The 21,754-nt window shown below is 46.0% G+C and overlaps 1 pseudogene; it reads right to left on the bottom strand.

Moving 5' to 3' along the window:
• LOC116577964 overlaps positions 1–20,378 on the bottom strand; it is a 35,885-nt pseudogene extending 15,507 nt beyond the window's left edge.
• Between the last annotated feature and the right edge of the window lie 1,376 nt (positions 20,379–21,754).

The raw sequence follows: 21,754 nt of genomic DNA, 5'->3' as shown, positions 1-21,754 counted from the left end.
ATCCTTAAAAGCTGCTAACAATTAGCAGAAAACCTTAAAAGTGGCCAGAATGGGGCAGGAGGGGAAAGACATACATAACTTTCAGAAGAGGGAACAATAAGATTGATAGTTGACTTCTCAATGGAAATGGTGTTAAGTCTGAAGACAATAGTATCTTCAACATATAGAAATAACTACCACCCTACAGCCCTATAGTTAGGGCAAATAGCCTTCAGAAACAAAGATAATTACTAAGAGAAACGAAAGCATATATCCTACAAAGACCTATGCATGAAAGTTCATGCACCTTTGTTTTCAACAGCCACAAACAGGAAACAAAGCAAATGTCTTTTAACAGGTGAATCAGCAAATTGTGACATATCCATTTAATGACTACTCAGCATTCACATTTTAAAGGACACATAAAGAGGAATAAAGAGAAATAAACTATTTTTGCATTCATAGATGAATCTCAAAAATTAAATCAAATAAAAAAAATTAAATTGATTAAAAGAAGTCAGCACCTGCCACAAAAAGAGTCCATTTCTGTAAAATTCCAGGGAATACAAATGGACAGATATTAATAAACAGGATGGTAGATGCTGGAAGATGGGTGGAGGGAAGCTTAGGGTTATCCCCATCACAAAGGGAAGCCACTCAAAGACTTTAAGTAAGAGAGTGGTATGATCTGTCCAGCTCACTTAAGAACTGTCACTCTGGCTGCTGCAGGGTGCCAGGAAGGACTGGAACAAGAGTGAACACAGTTCAGCTGGAAGTATGTTGTAGTCATGCAGGGAGCTGTGGTGGCCATGGAAATGGAGAGGGGAGGAAGGATTTTGGGTGTATCTTGGGAGTGCACAGGACTTAAAAGTCATGCGAATGGATGAGAACACCCAGGAAGAAGGTGCCGCCATAAGAGGAGCTCCCACAACTCAACCCTGAGGAGAGCCAGCATTTAGAAGGTGTGCAGTCAAAGAGGATAAGGCCACAGAGTAGCTCAGGGAAGGTTGTGAGCCCAAGGAAGGTGTCTTCAGCACCTACTGGGAACGGTGCTCATGCCGATGTAATAGTGATTGCTTCACTTGGAAATGCCAGTGACTGTGATAAGCACAGTTTTGGTAGAGCTGTGGGTAGGTGGAAGACAGATCAGAAGAACCAAAATGTTCATCATCAGTAGGATAGATAAATGAGCTATATTATATTCAAAGTAGAAGAGACTAGATAGGCATGAAAATAGTGAATTATAGATCAGTAATCAAAATGGATGATTCTCAGAAACAAGGCAGACAAAATGAAGCAATTATGATTCCTGATATGCACCAAACAAAACAAGTAAAACAAAATAGGATAGTGCTGAGGGAGGGTCACCCAGCTGGCTCAGACAGTAGAGCCCACAGTTCCTGATCTCAAGGTCCTGAGTTCCAGCCCCATGCTGCCTGTGGAGCCTACCTTAAAAAACTGGTGACGGGGACCCAGGTGTCTCAGTTGGTTAAGCATCTGACTCTTGATTTTGACTCAGGTCAGAATCTCAGACTCCTGAGTTCGAGCTCCACATCAGGCTCTGCACTCAGCCTGGAGTCTGCATGAGAGTCTCTCTCTCCCTCTCCATCTGCCCCTCCCTGCTCACGTTCTCTCTCTCTCTCACTCAAAAATAAATAAATAAATAAATAAATAAATAAATAAATAAATAAAAGTGCTGAGAGATACTTGCTAGACAAAAGTATACAGGAAAGCATGGGAATGTGTAACACAAAATTTGGGACAATAGTTAACTAGTTAACTGTAGTTAACTAGGAGACGGGATTGTGGAAGGAGGACAAAGGGATTTCTAGGGTTTGGGTGATTTTCTTTCTTCATCGGGCAGTAAACACACAGGTACCTTTTGTTTCATGCCTTAAAATGTACACATTTTGGATGTATGCCTCCTTTAGCAATGAAAATATAAAGAGGTCAAATATTTTGGGCACAAAAGAGTAAATGAGACATTATGAAGTCAGAAAGCAGGCACAGACAGCACCTCAGAGACATGTAACTGTGAAGAGGTGCAGAGAGCCAGAGCCGGAGGGTGATGCACCGTCAGTGGTGTCCCCCAAAGACCGGGGAAACAAACACATGTATGTCTGCTCGGGGTATATTGCCAGGGAGGGAAGGAGAGCGGATCATTGCAGGAGAGGGCCTTGGGCGCCCGAGAGGAGTGGCATCTCGGGCACTGGCCGCTGTTACACTCAGAGGGGCAGGAAACGGTGGTGAGGATGAAGCAGGCTGTAGGCTGAGTGAGAACAGGCCAGTGTTTGTATCTGATGGCCCCCATTCTCTCAACGCAAAATGAGAGAGGTCATCAGCCAAGAGGAAAAGGAAGGGATGAGGAGAGATGAAGAGAAGGTGTGAGACAGTTCGCTCTAGAAATGAAACAGCCAGCCTACTAGAAAGCTGGGCTGTGCTGAGAGCTCGCTCACCCTTTGTGACTCAAGCCCAAATGGAAGGGCTTGGTCCAGCGGGGTGGGCAGGAATGTAGAGCAGGCAGAAGATGGCAGAATCCTTCCAGACTTGGGGCCTTGCAGCGCTGTCCACAGCACATTCCTCTGTGACCGAGATATTGGTTCATCTGTTCTGTCAAACCTGGCAGCCACTAGCCACAGGTGGCTGGGGAGTACTTGAAATGTAGTGATGCCAAGGAAATGAATCTGCAGTTTTGTTTGTTTGTTATTGTTTTGTTTTAAAGATTTTATTTATTTAATTGACAGACAGAGATCACATAGTGGTCAGAGAGGCAGGCAGAGAGAGTGGGCAAGCAGGTTTCCTGCTGAGCAGAGACCCTGATGTGGGGCCCGATCCCAGGACCCTGGAATCAGGACCTGAGCCAAAGGCAGCAGTTTAACCCACTGAGCCACCCAGGCGCCCCTGAATCTCTAGTTTTATCTCACTCTAACCGACTTAAATCCAAGTAGCTACATGTATTCAGCAAAGTTCGTGACACAAAATCCTACACATAGCAGTTGTGTTTCTATAGACTAGCAATGAAAACCCACGAAGGGAATGAAGAACACCAATCCACTTATGATATCATAAAAAGACCTAGGAATAAACTGTCGGTGGAGGGTTTGTTTGCTGCAAAGGACACTGCTGAAGGAGACTCAAGAAGATATAAGAGAATGGAAAGACAGCCTGTGCCCATGGATTCTTTTGTTTTTTGTTTGTTTACTTGCTTTAAAGATTTTATTTATTTATTTGACAGACAGAGATCACAAGTAGGCTGAGAGGCAGGCGGGAGGTGGGGGGAAGCAGGCTCCCTACTGAGCAGAGAGCCTGATGCAGGGCTCAATCCCAGGACCCTAGGATCATGGCCTGAGCAGAAGCTCAGAGTCTTTAATCCACTGAGCCATACAGGTGTCACTGTGCTCATGGATTGTTAAGAGGACAACTGCCCAAAGCAATCCATAGATTCAATGCAAGCTCTACAAAGTCTCAGAGCGGTTTCTTGCAGCAACAGAAAAGCTCACTATGGCTGGTGGCTACTGTATCAGCTCAGCTTATAAAAGCTGAGAGGAAGGTGACCTAGAGGGAAGGTGGGGGGTCAGAAGGAGAGACATGGACATGAAGCTACAGCATGACATGTGCCCAGGAGAGCCCAGTCACCCAGGCCCTCTGACTGGGTTCTGGGTCCTGCACCCAGGTGAGCACTTTGCACTCTCTGGCACATTGTAGGGACTGAGCAGCCATGTGGTGAGCGAAGGGTGCAAGGATGAGTGTGACAACGCAGAATGGAAGAGTTGACTCGGTGAGTGTCCTTGGCAAGTCACTTCTAGCAAACGGAGACTAATAATTTCTGGGTCTCAGGAGTAGTTAAGAGCATGTCTAGAACAGGAAAGGCCGCTGGCCCATGACTTCAGACAAATTACCTGGTACTTAACAGTAGCAGTCCATTGTGTTAGTAAAGAACTCCTTCCCAGCCCATTTGCATGCACTGCGTCAGATACTTGCTGTAACAAAATTAGCAGAACCTGGCACATAATACATGTTCAAAAAAATATTGCTCACTATTAAGAAGAGTAAAATGAGATCAAGGATACGGTCGTGTTTTGTTTTGTTTTGTTTTGTTTTTTTACAAGTGCTAGTGAACCATAACTGAACGCCAGCAAAACCAAAAGTACGTTTGGACCTGGGCTTGGTGTGACTGTAAACTAGCTTTGCACACTCAAACTGAGCTCACCTGAACACCATACTCTTTGAGGAGGTTGAAGGTACTTGCTGGCATTTCCATGGCTAAGGTCCACCACCAGATGCAAAACTTCCTGTGAGTGACAGCAGATGGAGGAGAATGAGAAGGTTCCTGAAGGCTGTTGACAAATCCGACACCTCTTGTGGTAGCCATGTAACTTTGGCTAAGGAACATGACAACATGAGCTAAATCCCAGGAAGAGAACCCCCAACGAGGGGCCATGGGGTCCGGTCCTTCCCTGAGAGCATCACATCACCACATGGCCTGAGGAGAGCTGCTCACCAGGACCCACTTGATAGGCCGGCCAGCCCACTGAGGCCGCCTCCACGTGCCCCATACCTGGATTTCAGCATCAGAGATGGTTGCCAGATATTTGGCATCCCGGATGATGCTATGGCCCCAATGTCGTTGCCTTCTGGGCAGCTGTCAATATTGTGTGCACAGGAATGCTGCAAAACAGGACCAGGGAACACCCATTTGCGGAGGTCTGCCTTGCTCCCCAGAGAAACTTGCTTCAAAAGCTATGGAGGAAACAAATGTGGTCCATCCATACAACAGATCGTGATGCAGCCATACAAAGGAAGGAAGCACGGACCCCTGCTGTATCAGGGGTGGACCCCCCAAAACATCACGTGAAGTAGAGAAGCCTGACACAAAGACCACACATTGTTCGAGCTCATTGATATGAAGTGTCCAGATTTGAAAATCCACAGGGACAGACAGGCATGTCAGTGGCTGTCAGGGGGAATGGGAGGGGTGACTGAGGGCTTTAGGTTTTCCTTTTGGGATTTTGGAACTAGGGGCACCCAGCGGGCTCAGCTGGTGGAGCATGTGACTCCTGACCTCGGGTTTGTGGGTTCCAGCCCCACGTTGGGCATAGAGATGACTTTAAAACAGCAGTTGGAACTAGACACAAGCGGCGATGGCACAACATTGTAAACGTGCTCAATGCCACTGAATCACAGGCTTCACAAAGGCGAATTTTACCTTATGTGAATTTTACCTCATTTTAAAAAAAATAATAAAACTAACTCAGCATTATGCAAACATGCTGTTTATTCTCTTCATGAAGTCGACTGTCACCCACTGTTGAGCTCTGATTCTGTGCCAGGCATGAAGGACGGAAATAAGAAAAAAAGATGCCTAGGACAATACCCCAGCTCTCAGGAAAACGAGTGCCCTCCCAGCTAAGAGGGAATGAAAATAAGCACAGGCTTTCTAGACAGCAACTTAGCTGCATCTGTCAAAATTTTAAATGCACACACCCTAGGACTCAACAATTCCTCTTCTACAGCTTTTTTTCCAGAAAAATAATAGTGAAATTAAGCAGAGATAAATATAAAATCATGTTCATCATGGCACTGCTTTAATGGCAAAAAAATCTCAAAACACAAATATCCACGGATGTGGGAACTGTTTAAAAACATTATGACATAAGCATACAATGAAAAACTAGGCTACTTGCAAAAAGATTGAGGCAGGGGCACCTGGGTGGCTCACTTGGTTAAGGGGCTGCCTGCAGCTCAGGTCCTGGGATCAAGTCCTATATCAGGCTCCCTGCTCGGTGGAGAGCATGCTTCTCCCTCTCCCTCTGCCTGTCACTCTGCCTACTTATGCTCTATCTCTCCCCCCTCTCTCTGAAAAATAACTAAATAAAATAAAAAAATAAAAAAGAATGAGGCCAATGTGGGAAGGTGACCAATATTTTGTGAAAAAAACAAGTTGCCAAACAGTGTAGTTAACTTCATCCTGAATGAGGGAGAGAGAGTGCACACATTTCTGTGCACAGAAGAGTCTAGAGGAACAGATTCTAAACTAAACAAGGGTGACTCTGGAGATGGGTCTGGGTAAGGAAGGACTCACTTTTCCTTCCCTCATTCACTACTATACCGTGTCACTGGCAAGACTGTAGAACCCTAAGAAGCAGGAAAAACCTTGTCACATGCAGAATTAAATGAGATACTTAAATATCTAAGCGAGCCAGAGAAACACAACAGAAGCAAGGCTGTGAGTGATGTGAGTGAGCGGCAGCACAGGGGTCAGGGGAGCGAAGGCCTGTGGTAGGACGTCCTGATCCAGGACCACGGACTGGTGGTTCCCATTGTTTTTCATTACGGAGCTCTTGTTACAGGAAATATCAGCAGGCCTCCTAGGTCACTCCAGCGCCCCCACTGGCTGGGACCAAGTCTGTGCCCCGGCTGAGGACCTGGCTGGTTTTCTGTCACCTGAGAAGGCTTCATCCCCCTGGGAGCTAGCCCCCCAAATCCTTTGAGAGAAGGCAGTCTTAACATTGCTGTGAATGGCACCATGATGTCTTTAGTGTGGAAAAACATCTTATTCCTGTGGCTTTCCAGAATTAAAACAGAGAGCCAGTGATGTCATCTGGGCCTGTTCTATAAACATATTGGTGGGAAGAGAATCTGATTATTTTGCTTAGGAATGGGTGATGTTTAAAAGAATTTAATGTATCAGAGCCTATGATGGATTAAATTTGTGACTCTGATGGATTAAAATTGTGCCCGTCATTGATTCAGACTTGTGATTTTACATTCAAATCATACTGGTTTATAAACAGTATTAGAATACTTATGAGAACTTAAGATTTGTCATAGTTATGTCTAATTTATTAGATTTATAATAATTCTCTAAGTATGGGTGAAGGGTTTATTTTTTAATCAGGCTACTAAAGAACTTAGAGATAAAACCAAATATATTTAGTTTCTTCTTTTTTAGATTTTATTTATTTATTTGACAGAGAGACATCACAAGTAGACAGACAGACAGGCAGAGAGAAAGAGAGGAAAGCAGGCTCCCTGCTGTGCAGAGAGCCCGATGTGGGACTCGATCCCAGGACCCCGAGATCATGACCTGAGCCAAAGGCAGCAGCTTAACCCACTGAGCCACCTAGGCGCCCTATATTCAGTTTCTAAGTGCAGTTTAAAAATGTTTAAAAGGAATTAATAATCAAATTTGTGAGTTGGGCCAAACATTAATCAAAACCCCCTTAAAGACAATTATAAAAATCTGCTAGATTTATAAAAGGTGTAAAATTTATAAGTTGAATTAAAAAAAACTTAAGGGAAAACTATGGTTCTGAGTTTATAACTTTAATAAAGTGAATATTCATTCTAAAACCAGCTAATCTTTTCTGGGTCCCAAATTCATCATTTACTATATCATAAAACTCACACTGACATATTGAATTGTTAACCAAAGATGCACTTTAGTTTGTAATTAAAAAGAAAAAAAAAATCACTGTCAGAGTCACCCCTAGTCTAGTCGAGGAGACAGCTTTATAAGCAAGAGAATATAAGAGGGGAGCCTGGGTGGCTCAGTCAGTTAAGCCTTCAGCTTGGGTAGTGATCACAGCATCCTGAGATCGAGCCCCACACCAGGCTCCCTGCTCGGCACGGAGTCTGCTTCCCCCTCTCTCTCTCTCTCTCTGCCTGCCTCTCTGCCTACTTGTGCTCTCTACTTTGTCAAATAAATAAATAAAATCTTAGAAAAAAGAAAAGAAAAGAAAAAATCAAAGAATAAAGCCTTTTAAGGGGGCCAGCCGTGCCTGGGGAAAAGGAGCTATCAGCAACAGTTTCAGAGAAGAGACACATGTGAGGCGCCCACCCTTCCTGCCTGTGGACTCTGTCACGGATAGAACAACTTTCCCTCAGGTGTAAGTCAGATATCCCACTACTTGCAGCTGGAAGCGTGTGACAGCCACAGGTGACAGCCAGGCACATGGAAGGGGAATTCCACTTTCTGGGGGACAAGTTTCCATGACTAGGATGCAAGATGCGTTTTTCCCTCTATCTCAGGCTGCATCAGCAAGAGGCAGCCTCTGAAGGGTGTTCAGCAGGGGAGTAACACAAACAGATTTTGCCTTTGTGAAAAGATCACACTCAAAATGCTGTGGAAAACAACCACACGATGCTACACGCTGATGTCCATGGATCTGTATTTAGGACAACAGCAAATGTTCTGGAAGGAAACACACCAAATTGACTACCTCCAGGAAGAGGGTGAAGATTGGAGATGGTGGCCAAAGGAGACCTTAGCTTTCAATTAAAAGATTATTAAAAATCAACAGATGGGTAGATAAGCAGAATCAGTATATCCATGTGATAGAATCTTGAAAACAAAGGAAGCACTGACTGATGCCACAACACGGGAGAACTCTGAAAACATTATGCTGAGAGAAAAACCAGACATAAAAAGCCACATATGATTCACGGACATAAAATGATGACAAGCAAACCTATAGAGACAGAAAGTTGATGAGGGGCTGAGAGGAAGGAGAATGGGGAGCTCACTGTCACAGAATTTCTGTTTGGGGTGATGAAAATGTTCCAGAAATAGTGCCAATGGTCACACAACATTGTGAATGTAATTAATGCCACCAAATTAGATGCTTAAAAACATAATTTGGGGCACCTGGGTGGCTTAATGGGTTAAAGCCTCTGCCTCCAGCAGATAATAAAATCTTTAAATTAAAAAATATATATTTTTACAATTGGGTGCGTGGGTGTCGCAGTTGGTAAAGCGGCTGGCTCTTGGTTTCAGCTCAGGTCTTGATCTCAGGGTCCTGGGATCGAGCCCCATGTTGGGCTCTGCACTCAGCAAGGAGTCTGCTTGTGGATTCTCCCTCCCTCTTCCGTTGCCCTTCCCCCACTCACACTCTCTTGCTCTTAAGTAAATAATAAAGAAAACTTTTCTAAAAATGTGAAGATGGTCAATTTCATGTTATGTGTATTCTAAATCACCATCCTGGAGGTTGGGTTGTAGAGTGAAGCTGCAGAGGAGGAGGCAGCAGAGGTGGCTTTAGAAGGCCTCTGGGAGGAGATGCAACAGGGCTTGGGATATATTTTAGCAGGAGATATCCACGGGACATCCAGGTGGAATGTTCTCCAGCTGCTTCCTCATCCATGCAAAGAGGAATTATGAGGTTGTTAGGGAGATGAAGATGGTGTGGTTACCACCCCAGGTCTGCTCCCTTCTGGCTGGAGAAAAGGACCAACCACATCCTCCTCACCATCTTGGGCCAGAGGAAGCAGAGTCTCAGAAGGCAGATGAAAACCAAGGTGACATGGTATCAGAAAAGCCAAGGCAATGACAAGTGTCAAATGCCACTGAGACGTCTAGTAAGATGAGGACCGGGATTAAGTAACAGTTCCCTAGGACGTCACCAGTCAACTGGGGGACCTGTATCAACCTAACTTTCCAGAACACCCAAGAGCTTTAAACAACTTCTTCCTAATCATCCCCAACTGGACTATCCACCCCCATGTCACCACCCCCCACAACTCAACCAGGGCCATACAATCTTATCAATTAATCTAGCACTGCACTCTGCCTCTAGGACCAGGAATGAAGAAAGAAAACACACATTAACATCTATCATGGGCCATGGACTGTGCGCTACTGGTCTTCATGACAGTCCTGTAAGGTAAGTGCAGTGTGTTGAGGGCCTCCTCAGAAGTCAGGTCCACCCAGAGCCTCAGGATGTGAGCATATAATGCTCACAGGGTCCTTGAGATGTATTAGTTCAGATGAGGGTGGATTAGGATGAATCCTAAAACCAATGACTGCTGAGCTGATAGAAGTGCAGACACAAAGACACACATGGAGGACAACATCATGTGAAGACATCGGAAGAGACTAGAGTGATTAGTCTACCAGCCAAGGAAAACCAAGGGCTGCCAGCCACCACCAGCAGCTGGGAGAGAGGCCTGGAGCAGGTTCTCCCTCAGAGCCCCAGAAGGAACCACCCCTTAGGGCACCCTAATTTCAGACTTCCAGCCTCGTGAACTGTGAGGGAATAACTTTCTGTTATTTTAAGCCCCTCAGCATGTGGTAATTATTTTTTTAAGATTTTAATTATTTATTTGATGGACAGAGATCACACAAGTAGGCAAGAGAGGCAGGCAGAGAGAGAAAGGAAAGCAGGATTCATGCTGAGCAGAGAGCCAGATGCAGGGCTGGGTCCCAGGACTCTGGGGTCAGGACCTGAACCAAAGGCAGAGGCTTTAACCTGCTCAGACCCTCAGGCACCCCAGGGTGTGGTAATTTCTTAGAGCAGCCCAAGGAAACTAAAACAGTGGGTATGATTAGCCTCTTGTTTTGTAGAAGGGGAAAATGACTTCACTTCTCTGGGCCTCCAAGCTGGGTTAGTGTTAACCTCCCTAATCTACTCTGGAACATCGCCAAACCAAGTTTCTCAGCCTAAAGGACCAATAATTGTAGCTGGGGAAATTCATGAAGGTAATGTCACTTGACCCAGCCTCAAGGCAACAGGATGGCCAGCCTCCCCAGGCCGCTTCACCCTCACCGGCATCCCAGCTCTGGCTTCTGCATGCCCAGACCAGCATTTCTCATTTGTTGCAGATACGCTACCCTGAGTAGGGAAACAGAGGCTTGCGCCACACCTACACTGTGAAGGAGTCCCATATGATTATCAGGAATTCGGGCCCTTTGTCACCCGTGGCAATCCACCACCTATCTTCCCTGATGCAGAGGCAGGAGATCACATTAGTGTGGCCCTGCAGAAATGCAGAGAAAATGCTCTGAAACATTCAGGATGGCCAGAGAGGCTGGAGCCCCACAGAGAGAACTAAGCTCCCCTTCCATGTTCATCGGGCTGAAAATCCCACTCCTATGGCCTTTCCCTGGCATTTCTCCATAACCAGTGGTTTTCTGATTTTCTCTCCTGCAAAACCCCTGAAGGTAAGCCACACTCCCCACAAGGACAAGGACTCCCTACAGATCTAGGCATGTGCCCAACTGTGAACCCAGGTGGGGAATAAATGGGTTCTGCCCCATCTCCAGTCCCCTTGAAGCCCTGCTGGCCTCTCCTCCCTTAAACAGTGTCCACTCGGGCCACTGAGCAGATCTGGAGCAAAAGCCTCTCTGCTGGTCTCCCTGCTTTCATTCCCATCCCCCCATAATCCTTTCCCAGTAACTCAGGAACCTTCTGGAAACAAACAAAATGCTAGTGCTGCCTGCCAGGAAATAGCCCATTCCATCCCTCCTTCCTCTTCCCTTGCTCACTCCATGTCAGTCATACCAGCCTTCTTTCTGGGCCCCTTGGGCAGGCCTGCAAACCTGGAGCTCTCTGGGTCTGGACTGCTTTTCCCCAAACTGCCCCTGGTTGGTTCATTCTCCTCAGTCAGTCAGATCTTGGCACAAAGGGCATGTTTGCCAGCGCAACCAACTGGAGGGCCATCTCTCACTCCTCATCTCTCTCCTGCAGCAGCCCACATTTCCTTTGGAGTGTTTGTTGTAATTCGTAATTGTGTATTTATGAGACTATAAGCTCCATGTTTTGTTCATGACTACAGGCCCAGACTCTGAAACAAAGAGGTTCTGATAAATACCTATGGAATAAATGAACGAAGGAATAAATGGATGGATGGATGGATGGATAGTCAAGGCCACTCCCAGCCACCTGACTCTGCAGGAGGCTGGACTCCTGCGTGGCATGGTCCCTATTTCTCAGCCCCTCTGCCTGCTGCTCCTTCCTCACTCCACAGACACAAACTCCCCCCTCTCCCTCCCAGCACCACTGGACTCAGTGCTGCACATTCAACTAAGCTCCAAGAAGGGCTGCTTGTAGGCTTGGGTGTTTCTGGACATCTAGAGAGCAAATTCTGCACCTACATGGCATGGATCCCTGAGTACCGACTAGGCTTTTGGGAAACCCTCTGTGATGTTTTTGACCTAGGCATTGACTTAAGGAAGGTCCTTATTAAAATATATGTCCAGGGTCTCTTGGGCAGCTCAGTCAGTTAAGCGTCTGCCTTCAGCTAAGGCTTTGATATCAGGGTCCTAGGATCGAGCCCCACGTCAGGCTCTCTTCTGAGAAGGGGAGTCTGTTTCTCCCTATTGCTCTCTCTTGCTTGCTCTCTTAATAAATAAATAAGTAAATAAATAAATAAAATCTTTAAAAGCAACAACAAAAACTTGCATACCTGAAGATGGTGCTGAGTATTCTTGAAGACATTGTAGATGAACACAGTGTCAGCATAGATGTACAGAAGAACTCGCTGGTTTTCATCTCAAATGTAGTAAACAGGAAGAGAACTGTTCCATCCAAAAGATCAAGTTATGGTCTGGAAGGCAAAGGCAAGACCAGCAAGACACTGAGTGCATGGAGCCCAGAACTGTGATGCCAGGCACCCCTGGTGCAGTCTCTGGAGGGGAAGGATTTCAGATCATCAGTCCAATGTAGGGGAAATCTCTTCAAGAACGTCATCAACCACATTCTAGGGCATGGAGGACCCTCGAATCCATGACGCTGAGTAAAACGGACCACACACAGTACAGGGTCAGTCTAATCCATAGAGGTGGAAAGGAGCCCAGTGGCTGCTGGGGGCCTGGGGAAGGTGGTTGGGGAGTGATGGCTAGGGGATCTGGATTTCTTTTGTGAGGGATGAAAATGTTCTGGAATTAGACAGTGGTGACAGCCGCACAACCTGTGAACATGCGAAAAAGCAATGGATGGTATACTTTAAAGGGGTCAATTTTATGAGGATGTGAAGAAATTGGAACCACTGGTCACTCATGGTAGGAATGTGAAATCATGCAGCTGCTTTGGAAAACCCCAGGGAGAGCTCTCCAAACACTGAAATCAGAATTAGTGTATCATGCAGCAATGACACTTCTGGATACCTAGCTCAAAGAGCTGGAAGCAGGCTCTCAAGGAGACATTCACACGCCCATGTTTAGAGCAGCATACTTCACGGAAACCAGAAGGTAAAAGGAAGCCAAGTGTCCCATGATGGACAAATGGATGAACAACATGTGAGAGTTGCTCAGGCTTCCACAGGAAGGAGACCCGATGCTCTACGATGTGGATGGACTTTGGGGACATCATGGAAGTGAAATCCACCAGTCACAGAAAGACAAATATGGTAGGATTCCACGGACATGGTCCCAAGAAGAATCAGTTCCATAGAGACAGAAAGTGGAATGGTGGTTGCCAGGAGTAGGACTGGGGAACGGGGAGTTGTTCAATGGGTAGGGAGTTTCCTTTTCACGAGATGAGTTCCAGGTGTTGGTTGCAGCACAGTGTGAATGTACCTACTACGATGTTGTACACTTCAAAATGGTGAAGATGGTAAATTTTAGGGATGCCTGGTGGCACAGTTGGATCAGCAACTGACTCTTGGCTTTGGCTCAGGTTGTGATCTCAGGGTTGTGGCATCCAGCCCCACATTGGGCTCCATGAATAGTCTGCTTAAGACTCTCCTCTGCCCTTCCCCAACCTCCCCTCTCTTTCAAATAAATAAATATTTAAAAGAAAGATGAGGGGCGCCTGGGTGGCTCAGTCATTGGGTGTCTGCTTCAGCTCAGGTCATGATCCCAGGATCCTGGGATCGACCCCCCTGCCAGGCTCCCTGCTCCTGAGAAAGCCTGCTTCTCCCTCTCCCACTCCCCTTGCTTGTGTTCCCTCTCTCTCTCTGCCTCTTTCTTTGTCAAATATATAAATAAAATCTTTTTTTTTTTTGGAAGATGCTAAATTTTACTTTATATGTATTTTACCACAATTTTAAATTTTAAGAAGGTAAATTTAATGGTATATGAATTATACCTTGCTTAAAAGAGAAAAGAAAGTCAACAGTAAACAGAAAGAATGTCCTATCCTCCTAATCCCCAGAACCTAGGCTGCTCAGTATCTGACACATAGTGAGCACTTAATATAGTGAAATTCAATTTACTTCATGAAAATATATGGAAAGGGGAAATTACAGTATAGTCACCAAGGAACTTCATAAGAGGAACTTCATAAGAAAGGCAATGATTCAGCTGGGAATATTTGTATTTGGTCCTCATATACCATTTCCCCTGGAAGAATAAAGCACAAAGAGACAAAATTCCCTAAGCATGATTAAAAATTCCATATTCCCAGGAATAAATCCAAGATTAAAATTTTCTGAAATGAAAAATTTGAGCTATTATAAATCTATTACTTTTAATTCAATAGTAGTTTACTTATGCATAGTTTTGTGTGCAAAGTCTTTTGTAAAAATCACGGAAGTGATTAAAACTGTTTATAAATTCTGTGGATTCATACAAAAGAGTATTATACAGAAATAACAAGTAATAAACTAGCAAGCCAGGAAAAGACATGGAGAAATCTTAAATACATTTTGCTAAGTGAAAGGAGCCAACCTTAGGGGGACACAAGGTTGTCCCCCCAACCTTAGGGGGACACAGTGGGGACACCTGGGTGGCTCAGTTGGTTAAGTGTCTCCCTTCAGCTCAGGTCATGATCTCAGAGTCCTAGGATGGAGCCTTGCATTGGGCCCCCTGCTCATCCAGGAGTCTGCCTCTCTTTCTCTCTCTCTCTCTCTCTCTGCCCCTCCCCTGACATGTGTTTTCTCTCTCTCTCTCTCTCTCTGACAAATAAATAAAAATCTTAAAAAAAAAAGGACTTCACATTGTATGATTCCAACTACATGATATTTTGGAAAAGTAAAACTATGAAGATGGGGGGAATAAATGGCCAGGGAGTGAGGGGGGTGAAGGCAGGGATGGAGAGTGGGGCACGAGGGATTTGAAGGCAGTAACACAAGTCTGTAGGACACTACAATGGTGGATATACCTCATCATACCTTAGTCAACGCCCAGAGAATGTCACACCCCCAATTGTGAGCCCTAAAGTAAAATATGGACGTTATTTAATAATAACAGACAACATGGGCTCATCACCTCTAAGAAATGTCCCCCACTAATAAAGATATTAACAAAAGAAGAACCTGGTGGGGGGCACAAGGGAATATATAGGAACTCTGTACTTTTCATTTCGTTTGCAATCAATCTAAACTGCTCCAAAAAATAGTCCTTTTAGGCGCATGTGGCTGGCTCAGTCAGTAAAGCCTATGCCTCTTGATCTCAGAGTGTTCCAGCCCCTTGTTTGGTGCAGAGATTACTTAAAATAGAAACATTCCGTTTAAAAAATTAGCCGAGGCCAATTAATTGAATGTGGTAGCATCTAAAGTAATGGATAAGGGATTAGAGACTTTAAGCAACTGACTCACTCAGTATTAACGGGACCTCCTTGCTCCAGCAGCGCTCACACTCATTGAAAGCACACGCTATCAGTTGATGCTGGGCACTAGTGCTACCGTTCGTGATGAATGGTCATGGAGTAGCCGGCTCTTACAGCAACCTTCCAAACATGAACAAAAAACGCTATGGTCCAAAGCAGATTTCACTGCACTTGACAATCATCAAAGATTCCTTCTCGTAAATGCATGACACCTTGTTTTCTTGGTGGAAGTCAGTATCCAGGGTTATGCCTACTTACCAGGAACACTCTGAATTACTCCAGGACTCTAGGGTAAGGCAGGGGACCCCAAAGGAAAAGGGAGATGCTGCAGGCAGAGAGAGGCAGGAACACACTTTTGAAGCCCCTTTGGTGAGAACAAATCAGAAGTAACAAAAATGGCCATCCATAACAGGGCACTGGTTGAATTTAAAATGAGGAAGTAGTTCTACATTCCCTGATACAGAAAACCCTCTGAGACATACTAAGTGGTCATGCAGAAGATCTGACTGGTAAAGAAAACAAAACACAGCATGTGTCGTGTGTGTGCACACACACACAGATGTGTCCATAGATGCCCAGGAAAAGGTATGGAAAGATATACATTTATACGAAACTGGAATGGTAGTCACTTTCAGGAAATGGATTTGGTGTGGTCTGTGTGAGAAGAGGAATCTGCCTGATTTTTTTTAAATTTTAACTTATTTATTTTTAGAAGGGGGAGGGCCAGAGGGAGAAAGGCAGAGAGAATCCCAAGCAGGCTCCATGCCCAGTGCAGGGCTCAAGCTCACAGCCCTGGGATCACAATCACAACCCCAGCCGAAATCAAGACTCAGACACTTAACCAACTGAGCCACCCAGGTACCTCTGCTTTAATTTTTTTTTTAAGAGCACCTATTATTTTTAACAGGAATAAAAAAGGGGGGGTTACCTGGGTGACTCAGTGGGTTAAGCCTCTGCCTTTGGCTCACCTCATGATATCAGGGTCCTAGAGCCCCACATCGGGCTCTCTGCTCAGCAGGGAGCCTGCTTCCCCCTCTATCCCTGCCTGCCACTTTGCTTACTTGTGATCTCTCTCTCTGTGTCAAATAAATAAAATTTAAAAAGGGAGAGAGAGGGAGATAAAAAAAAAAAAAACCAATACAGGAACGGGAACAGAAAGGAACAGAAAGAAGGTGTCCTCAAGGAGCTAGACAAATTTGCGGAGGGAGGTGGTCTAGAAGAGTTGAGTTCTGCAGTGAGCCCAAGGCTAACAAGGGACCCAAACCCCTGGCATGTAGGACACTTGCTCTCATTAGCGATATCCCCGGATGTCGTGCTGGCTGAGTAAACAAGCCAAAAGTCTTTACAGTCTCTAAAACTTGTTCTATCTTTCAGACTGGACAAGCCCAAGTTTTGACCTTGAACTCCACTGCTCAAAGTAAACCCAGTCTACAGAAACGAGGCTGTCATTTGTCTGCATCTCCCACTAGGTGTTTGCCATCATCCTCATCAACGCTACCATCCTTGCCGCCAGCACCACTATCATCATCCAGATGTGAACACCCGTCCAGTGCTCACTGTGTGTCAGGAACTACATTAAACACTTTACGTGCATCCGATCGCTTACAAATCTTCCAAAGGCAGAATCTACAGGGAAAAATAGAGGTGAATCCTTGGAAGCAATTTTCAGTGGCACACGGAGGAGGAAGGGAAAAACTCTCCTCCTCTTATTCTCTTGGTACATGGTGATATTTGTGCGGCAAAGGCAGATGTCAGTCGACCCCTTGGTGCCTTTCTCAGTGGCTTTCACTTTTCCCATACCTTTTGCTTTCTGGTGCATCTCCGAACGTGCAGTTTTAGGAGCCCGTAATGGTTTTAGGAGCTTGTGAAGAGGCATCAGGCCATCTAAGGCGGTAGAGGTGAGGAGAGGAGGGAAAGCGGAAAGGAATGGAGGAGCAGGAGGAGGAAGTGAGAAAGAAGGGGAGTGGGGAGGAGAGGGAGAGATTGTCCTTGAGTCTCCCACAAGAAAGGGCACCCTATGTAACAGAAAAACCATGTCCAGAATTTCCTGCCTGGGGAGCAAGACTGTCGGACCCAGATGTCAGGCCCAGAGGCAGCACTTCTGTCACACATGTCCCTCCAGAGCGCTGAACTGAACTTTAAAACATATGAGTCTGTTATTAGTTCAAAAGGATATTTCTGGTGGTATTTTTTCTTCCATATGCATAAAATCCCCTCATTTCACAATGCTTTTAAAGCACTAGAGGACACTAAAATCCACGTTACACTCCCTTCCAAAGGATACACGTTGGCGCGGTCATCCCTTCAAAACAACATGTCCTCACTGGTGGACACCAGTGATTTCTCCGGGATCTCTGCTTTGGACTGGAATTCTTCCTCTTGTCACTCACTTACGTCTGATCATCTTTTTTCCTCTCTCCTTTACCATCCCAGTTCATCCTGAGGATCTGATCGATTTTCTCCCCAAGCCCGCTTGAGGGCTGTGTTTCAGGGAAACTAATCTCTGGTTCCTTGGAACCGCTTTGATCCAAATCAAGACATTTTCCTTTTGAGCTCAAGTCTCTTAAAGGCTCAGTTGTTTCCAAATGCTCTGATTCTAATGCATCCTTTCACTCTCCAAGGGTTCTCTTAAAAAAGAAATAAAAGAAGATTGTGATTTCAAATACAGTGTATAGCTGCTTCATTCCCTCCTTTACTTTTCTTTCTGTTCCTACTCAGCCAGACTTAGTGTTCCTCTCACACTGGAACTATGAACTATTTCAAAAAGGTGCCTCGGGGGTGTGTGGGAGTTAAGTATTGGCCTTTGGCTCAGGTCATGATTCTGGGACCTAGGATGGAGCCCCACATTGGGTTGCTTCCTCAGTGGGGCGTCTGTTCTCCCTCTCCTGCTCTCCCCCTGCTTGTGCTCTCTCTCACTCTCTGTCAAATAAGTAAATCTTAACAAATAATAATAATTTAAAAAAATAAAAAGGAGCCTGGGACATTTTATACTTAAATAACATGAATCATGCATGTGTCAGGTTTATTCTTGGCCTATGAGCAGAACCACACAGCAAAACCATACTTCTAAGTGGCCCTGGTCATCTCCAAGGATGGGTGAGTCACAGTCACTCTTCTTCTTGGACCACAGCTGAGTTCTCCTTCGCAGGGAGAGCCTACATTATTATAATCATGCTGACTGTGTTCTAAGACAATTGCATTCCAACTAACCCCTAGGAACTCTTTCTGTCAGCTCCCCTGCACACCTTCTCCAGGAGGCCTTCCCTGACCATCCTCCTAGCTGGGCTAAGTGTCCTTGATTTTTTTTTTTTAAATATCTCCCATGCATCTCTCAATCACTGCACTTAGGTTATTGTTTTATGGTGCTCAGGTATCAGTCTGCCTCCCTACACACCCTAGAGCTCCTTAAGAGAATGGACTGTGTCTTGTTTGTATTATCCCCATAGCCTGGCAAATGGTGAGTATTCCATGATTCTGAATGATTGAATGAATGAATGAATGAATGAATAGATGAATGACTTAAAATTACTACTTACTAGGGAAGTTCCTGACATGACTGACTGTGTAAGTATCTCCCCTGCACCTGACATTCTTTGTGGAATTTCCTTTAGAGAAATATTGACCATAACCATCGGCAGTTCACTCTGCTTCCCATTTTAATTTCCTAGTACATGAACCTATCAATGAACTGTGCAATACCAGCTCTGGTTCCTTTCCACAGGAATAAAAAGAATTTCATACTTCTGGGAAAACCTATACCTAATCGGAAGCATATTGATGTCAGGGCCTCTCATCTTTCCAGGAATAATTTTAGAGCTCTGTAACTCACTTTGTATACATTCATATTCCCACAGGCAAGCGAAATGATAACCCAGGCATTTACAACAATTCTAATAATGTAAATAAGGACAGAAGCAGCGACTTAGTGGTTAAAAGCGTGGGCTTTGCAGTCGGCCTCTCCTAGCACTCAATCCTGGTTCCACCACTCACTTGCTCTGAGACCTTGGGCAAGTGGCTGTTCCCTCAGAGCTGCCACAGAGGGCTTGAGAAAGGCAGCAATCGTTTACAGTTTAACAGCCTTCTAACATAGTCTCACATTCATTTCTTCGGACAAACTGGATTTGTGGCTCTGGGAGTTGAAATAACTTAATGGGCTCACACCGCTGGAAAGAGGCAGACCTCTTCCTCCAGGTGGAAAAAGCACTCAAGGCCCAGGGCCTTGAGTAGGGGGCCTGCTCCAACTGCAAACTTCGCCAGTGCATCTTGATGCGGGGCCCAGGGGAGGGGAGGAAAGTGCAGGGGTCTGTGGGGGAGGGAAGGGCGACACAGAGGCACAGGTCCTTCCTCCAGCTTAGGTCTCTCTGAGGCTGACCTGGCCCCCAAGCATCCCCAATCCCCTGAGGGGCACCAGGCCCTCCCACAGCAGGAACCCCAACCCCGACTCACACAGTGCGCCCTCCAAGGGCCACAAAGGACTGGCCCTCCTGCCACCTGGACCCCTAGGTTACCTCCCCAGCCTCCATTGGCCACTGCTTTCTCCTCCAAGCGCTCCCTACCTATGGTTGTCACCCAAGCCCCGCCCCATTGTAACCGCCTCCAGGGCCAGCACAGTAAAGCAGGAGGGCCGGCAGGTGGTCACGTGCCCAAGGCTCTGTCTCACGCCGGCGGGCACGCCCCCTGGCGGTCAGCATGGGAGAGGCACCACTGGGGCCCTTGTCCTGAAATTAGCCTTCCTCCCTCTCAACCACTGTCTTCAGCTCCCTCCCCCAACGTATTCCCAAGGCGCCAAGGCGTAAGAAGCGGCATTGGTGGCACCTGCAATTCTGACTTTCCGAAGACTAGGTATGAGCTGTTTGGTAAATTCCTCCTTGCCAAAAGAAAACTAAATTTCCCCACCTCCTGGCTACTCCGCGAAGTGACCCCCTTACTGGGGGTGCCGCCCCCGCGACGGTTCCCGCGCCCCAAGTTCCCGCCCTCATGGCCAAAGGACAGGGCGCCTTTGCCCTCTTTCTGCTGCTGCAGGCGCGTGAAGTGCGGCAGAGCGAACTCTAGCAGGTCTGCAGGCTGGTGCCTCGACTTGTCCACTGTGAAGCCCTGCAGCAGCTCCGTCAGTCCTGCGGGGATCTCCATGCACATCCCGCCTGCCCCCCGGGGGGGCGCCTGGGAGCTGCCCTCGCCTCCTCCCTGGACTGGTCTGCGGCCCTGTGGCCCCCAAACGAGCGCGCTCAGAGGGCGCTGGAGGCGCTACTCGCTGCTAGCGGGGCTCTCTGACGGGGCTGCACGGCTGACGCGCGCCTAAGCTCAGGCGCTCTGCTTCTCTGTCCAGCGGAGGCGGCGGCTGTGGCTGAACAAGCCCTGCCTGGGGAGAAGGCAGTATCTCGGGCTCCTCCGGCTCCCCCTTCCCTTCTGCCGCTTCTCTCCCCACCCCTCCCACTCTCACCTATTGTTCATTTTTGTTAAAGATTTGTTCTTTGGGGAGAAAGAGCACACGTGAGTGGGGGAGGCGGGAAGGGCAGGGCGAAGAGAGAGTCCTAGTGGACTCTGCACCAAGCCCAGAGCTTGCCTCAGGGCTCAATCGCAAGAGCCTGGGATCAGGACCTGAGCCAGAACCAAGAGTTGGGCACTTCACTGAGGGTACTGCCCAGGTGCCCCTCAGCTGCTTTTTAAAAAATTCTTGAGGGGTGCCTGCGTGGCTCAGTGGGTTAAAGCCTCTGCCTTTGGCTCAGGTCATGATCTCAGGGTCCTGGGATCGAGTCCCACATCGGGCTCTCTGCTCAGTGGGGAGCCTGCTTCCTCCTCCCTCTCTCTCTGCCTGCCTCTCTGCCTACTTGTGATTTCTCTCTGTCAAATAAATAAATAAAATCTTTTAAAAAAAATAAAAAATAAAAATTTATTGAGCCTTGTTTTAAAATGGGCTAGAATGTGGTTGATCTCAATGAGTATTTCCTGCGTCCTTGGGTATTCTGCATTTGTTGGGCCTTGTGTTCCAGTGCCAAACAGGTCAAGCAGGTTGAATGGATTTTTAGGTCTATTTACTTGCCATTTTTCTATCTGCTTCTTCTATTAATTATTGACAGATGAGTGTTGAATTCTCCAAATTGAATTGTGGATTTGTCAATTTCTTTTTTTCAGGACATTTTTGCTTCTTGTATTTTGAAGCTCTCTAACCGGATGCAGACACCTTTATGATGGCCGTATCTTTATAAATTGATCCTCTGTTGTTATGAATTGTCGTCTTTCTCTGTTTATTATATTGGTTGTCTTTCTATTGTCTATTGTCAATACCTATTAAATTCAGCCTTTGATGATTACTATGTTTACAGTATAGCCCTTTTCATAATTTTTCTTTTCACAAAATCTATATTATCCTCTGCATCCTATTTAAAGTTTATTTTTCACTGACATATTTAGGTCTTTTATTTAAATAGAATATTAATAGTTAATTCTTAAGGTAATTTTTTAAATCTTTGAGTTGAAGTCTACTACCTTGCTAGTTATATTTTATTTTTCCC

This window comes from Mustela erminea, chromosome 18, assembly GCF_009829155.1.
Source record: "Mustela erminea isolate mMusErm1 chromosome 18, mMusErm1.Pri, whole genome shotgun sequence".
NCBI classification, from domain to species: Eukaryota; Metazoa; Chordata; class Mammalia; order Carnivora; family Mustelidae; genus Mustela; species Mustela erminea.
Note: the sequence above shows the minus strand (reverse complement) of the source record. Positions and strands in the feature narration are given on the sequence as shown.